This window comes from Arachis ipaensis, chromosome B06 (genome assembly GCF_000816755.2).
Source record: "Arachis ipaensis cultivar K30076 chromosome B06, Araip1.1, whole genome shotgun sequence".
In the NCBI taxonomy this organism is placed as follows: domain Eukaryota; kingdom Viridiplantae; phylum Streptophyta; class Magnoliopsida; order Fabales; family Fabaceae; genus Arachis; species Arachis ipaensis.
In genome coordinates this window covers 41,774,256-41,780,012 of record NC_029790.2, presented here as the reverse complement: position 1 = coordinate 41,780,012, position 5,757 = coordinate 41,774,256, and positions in this window count along the sequence as shown.

Genomic DNA, 5,757 nt, shown 5'->3' with positions numbered 1-5,757 from the left:
GTAAGAATAAGAAAAAGATTTTGAAAATCAATAAAAAAAATTTCAAAAAATATGTAAAAAAAATGAAAAAGATTTGAAAAGATAAAATTTTGAAATTGAAATTGATGAGTAAAATAAGGAAAGATATATTTTTTATTTTTGGATTTTTAGTAAAAAGAGAGAAAAACACCAAATTGAAACAAAACATAAAAATTATGAATCAAAACAACTAATGCATGCAAGAACACTTTGAATGTCAAGATGAACACCAAAACTTATTTTTGAAAATTTTTAAGAAAAAAAAAACATGCAAGACACGAAACTTAGAAATTTTCAATGTTTAGACACTAACAAATTGAAAATACATATGAAAAACAAGAAAAGACACAAAACATAAAAATGCAAAGATCAAACAAAGAAGATCATCAAGAACAACTTGAAGATCATGAAGAATGTAAGGCCCACATCGGTTGGGGAGGGGAACGAAGCATGCCTTATAAGGGTGTGGATACCTCTCCCTAGCATGACGCGTTTTGACGAGTGAATGTGGGGGGTTTCGGCTAGCATCCCTATCGTTAAAAGCAAAACCGTGAGGCCTTGTGTGCCAAAGCGGACAATATCGTGCTAGCGGGTGGTCTGAGCTGTTACAGATGGTATCAGAGCCGGGACCCGGATCGATGTGCCAGCGAGGGCGCTGGGCTCCCTTAGGGGGGTGGATTGTAAGGCCCACATCGGTTGGGGAGGGGAACGAAGCATGCCTTATAAGGGTGTGGATACCTCTCCCTAGCATGACGTGTTTTGACGAGTGATTGTGAGGGGGTTTCGGCTAGCATCCCTATCATTAAAAGCAAAACCGTGAGGCCTTGTGTGCCAAAGCGGACAATATCGTGCTAGCGGGTGGTCTGGGCTGTTACAAAGAACACCATGCCTGAGTTTTCGAAAATTTTCAGGAAATTAAAAGGATGCAATTGACACCAAACTTACAATTTGGCACTAGACTCAAACAAGAAACACAAAATTATTTTTTTGGTTTTATGATTTTATTAACTTTTTTTGTATTTTTCGAAAATTATTTGGAAAAAGAAAAATAAGGATTTCAAAATTTTTAATGAGAATTCCAAGAATCATGCGATGTTAGTCTAAAGCTCCAGTCCAGGAATTAGACATGGCTTACTAGCCAGCCAAGCTTTCAGTGAAAGCTCCAGTCCAAAACACTAGACATGGCCAATGGTCAGCCAAGCTTTAGCAGATCATTACATACCAACGGCGCCAAAAACTTGGTGCACGAAATTGTGATCTCAACGGCGCCAAAAACTTGGTACGCACGTTCATAATCTCAATTCCTTTTTCACAACTCCGCACAACTAACCAGCAAGTGCACTGGGTCATCCAAGTAATAAACCTTACGTGAATAAGGGTCGATCCCACGGAGATTGTCAGCTTGAAGCAAGCTATGGTCATTTTGTAAATCTCAGTCAGGCAGATTCAAATGGTTATGAGGTTTTGATAATTAAAATATAGATAAAAACAAGATAAAGATAGAAATGCCTATGTAATTCATTAGTGAGAATTTTAGATAAGCGTATAGAGATGCTTTGCTCCTTCTGAATCTCTACTTTCCTACTGTCTTCATTCAATCATTCATACTCCTTTCCATGGCAAGCTTTATGTTGGGGGATCACCGTTGTCAATGGCTACCATCCGTCCTCTCAGTGAAAATGATCCAAATGCGCTGTCACCGCACGGCTAATCATCTGTCGGTTCTCGATCATGTTGGAATAAGATCCATTGATCCTTTTGCGTCTGTCACTACGTCCAACACTCGCAAGTTTGAAGCTCGTCACAGTCATCCCTTCCCAGATCCTACTCGGAATATCAGGAATGGCCGCCAATAATTCTAGCCTATACCACGAAGACTCTGATCATGAACCAGGAGGCTAAGAGATACACACTCAAGCTATTGCAGATAGAACGGAAGTGGTTGTCAGGTACGCGTTCATAGGTGAGAATGATGATGAGTGTCACGGATCATCACATTCAACAGGTTGAAGTGCGAGTGAATATCTTGGAATAAGAATAAGCTTGAATTGAATAGAAAAACAATAGTACTTTACATTAATTCATAAAGAACAGCAGAGCTCCACACCTTAATCTATGGAGTGTAGAAACTCCACCGTTGAAAATACATAAGTGATGAAGGTCCAAGCATGGCCGAATAGCCAGCCCCTAAACGTGATCAAGAGATCAAAAGTGATACAAGGATAGTCTCAAAAATGATCAAAAGATGTGAAATAAATCACTAAAGGTAGTTTTTATACTAAACTAGTAACTAGGGTTTACAGAAATGAGTAAATGATGCAGAAATTCACTTCCAAGGCCCACTTGGTGTGTGCTTGGGCTGAGCATTGAGCTTTACACGTGTAGAGACTTCTCTTGGAGTTAAACGCCAGGTTGCAGCCTGTTTGTGGCGTTTAACTCTAGTTTGTAACCTGTTTCTGGCGTTTAACTTCAGAATAGGGCAGGAAGTTGGCGTTTGAATGCCAGTTTGTGTCGTCAAAACTTGGGAAAAGTATGAACTATTATATATTGCTAGAAAGCCCTGGATGTCTACTTTTCAACGCATTTAAGAGTGCGCCAATTGGGTTTTTTTAGCTCTAGAAAATCCACTTCGAGTGCAGGGAGGTCAGAATCCAACAGCATCTGCAGTCCTTTTTCAGCCTCTGAATCAAATTTTTGCTCAGGTCCCTCAATTTCAGCCAGAAAATACCTGAAATCATAGAAAAACACACAAACTCATAGTGAAGTCCTAAAATGTAAATTTTGCATAAAAACTAATAAAAACATAGTAAAAACTAACTAAATTATACTAAAAACTACCTAAAAATAATACCAAAAAGCGTATAAATTATCCGCTCATCAGTACACATATGGCAGCATTTGTTTTTGGTATACATGTCCATCAAAACATAGACACGGGAGTACACAGAAATACATGTATGATATTTATTTACTGAGACAAAAATGATGAAAGACATGGTCATACACAAAACCCATTAAAAATATGTATTTTTTGTCTCTCAAAAATGCTGAGACACTAATTTTTTTACAATTTTTTTTCATGTCTAACTTATCATATAGAATATGAAATTAGTGTCTTCTTATGTCTATGTAAAATCGCACAGGTTTTATTTTCATTGGCTGCTTTAATTTTCTTTTTATTCTCATTTATTTAGTTACGTAAACATATTTCACGGAAAATAATATATTTTTTTTACAAAAGTATCTTTTTTCAAATAAATATAAGTTTAATCTCACGATCAATAAATTCAACTTATAGTTAAAATCTTTTTTTTTTCATTTCCTTAAATAAAGAGATTGAAAATGAATAACTTATAAGTAAAAAGAGAGAAAAAGATAAAAGTACCTCTATTATTGTGCTGAGACAATCTAAAAAATAACAATGTAAATGAAGTAAACAGAAAAAATTTATAAATGTGACAAATAAAAAAATTTAAATTTAAAAATTAAAACAGTTAAGAAGTCACTTAATTAAGAATTAGTATTAGAATTTTAAATTTCAAATTTTTAAATAGAGTTTCCTAATTAGCTAGTGCAAATTTAAAATTTTAAATTAACTTTTTTAATTAAACGTTTGTTGTTCATTAAGAATATAGGAATTTGTTAATTTAAAAATAATTTTTATTAGTTTCGTTATAAATAGTATCAATCCTATTATTTATCGATAAAAATAATGAATTTAGATATAATCTAAAAATTAATAACCTTATAAATTACGTAAATTTAGAAAAAAATATTTAAAAAGAGAAAAAAAGATGAAAGTACTTCTATTGTGGAGAGATAATCTAAAAGATAATAATAAAAATTTATAAATGTGACAATTAAAAAAATTTAAATTTAAAAATCGAAATAGTTAAGAACTTACTTAATTAGAAATTAGTATTAGAAATTTAAATTTTAAATTTTTAAATAGAATTTTCTAATTAGCTAGTATAAATTTTAAATTTTTAAATAAAATTTTATAATCAAACGTTCGTTGTCTATTAGGAATATAGAAATTTGTTAATTTAAAAATATTTAAAAAGTACCAATAAAAATATCTTCACTAATATTTTTAGAAATAAATATTGGTTAGATCTTACCAATAGGAGTAGATCAAGTATCTCTACACAGCTCTTTCCCAAAACTTGTTTTGCCTCCTTGTCAAAGACTACATAACATGCACAGTCAGAATCATCAATGACACCAAGCTTTATTCGATACCTGCTTAAAAAAGAAAATAATATAAAAAAAATTAAATATAGACTTATTCAATATCTAATCCAATGTACATAGACTTTAATTTAAAAAAATAAATAAATAACCTTGGAGTCATGGATAAAAGGATATTAGTAGAAAACTCGTGTCTTCATCGAGTCAAACCATCTCAATTGAGTATGGCAATGGAGAATTTTTGTAACTTGATAGTGTTCATAACCGTATCACTCGTATACGTAAATTGTAGTGCTTTACATCTCTCATAACTTATCCTTTTATAGTTGCATCATAACTAAAATTTTTTAAATTTGGTTGACTTTAATTTAAAATTTAAAAAATAACAAACTAAGTAAAACAACCCAAACTTAAAATTTGAAAATAACAACCTAAACAAATAATAATTTAAAAATTCTAAACTAACGTAAATCTTTATTTATAGTAATATTAGTATGTAACAACCGAAGAATAATTAACGTAATTTTTTTTAAAACTCTAAATTTCTTTAAAAGAATTTATGTAGCTGCAATTTAAAAAAAAATCAATAAAATTTTTAAAAATAATGCTAAAAAGAATTAACAGATTTTTAAAAAATAGTGTTAAAATATAAAAAAGAACAATCTAAGTAAAATCTAAATAAAATTTTAAAAATAACAACTTAAATAAAATAATTTGAAATTTAAAAAATAACAACCTAAGTAAAACAACCCAAACAAATAAAATAATTTAAAATTTAAAAAATAACAACCTAAGTAAAACAACCCAAACTTAAAATTTGAAAATAACAACCTAAGTAAATAATAATTTATAATTTATAAATATAAATCTAAAAGTTTCTAGTGACGACACGTAAGCAAATAAACTCCCAGACTCAACGTATGAGCGCCACGTCAGCAAATGAGCTTCCCATTTGTATACTATAAAGATTTCATCATAAACAGTATTAACTTTATTATACTTTTTCTAAAATTTAAACAGTATTATATTTTTTTTAAATAGTATAAATAACTTCACATCTTAATAAGACTGATAATTCTATTTACTTTATTATAATCCTTTGTAATTAGTATAGTAGCTTATAAATTATATAAATTCTTAAAAAATATTCTCAAACCCAATTGCTTACGTAAAAATTCAAAAAAAAAAAGTATATTTGAATTTAAATTTAAAATTTAAACATAATACTTTAATTAAAAATTATAATTAGATTTTTTTTAAAAATAAATACACATTAAAAATTAATAACTAACTTAATTGTATCAACAATAATTCAAAAAAGAAATTTATAACTTTATCAAATTAAATATTAAATTAGATATTATCAGAATATCAACGGTGAAAATTAAATTAAAAATAAAACCACAAGTAATAACCAAATAACTTCAATTTATATTTAAAAAAATTATAAATTCCAAACATAAAAATCGAAAAGAACCAAAAGAAAAATAACAACTCAAGAAAAGACAATGTTTCCACCAAAACAAACATATGCTTGGGATTATTCTA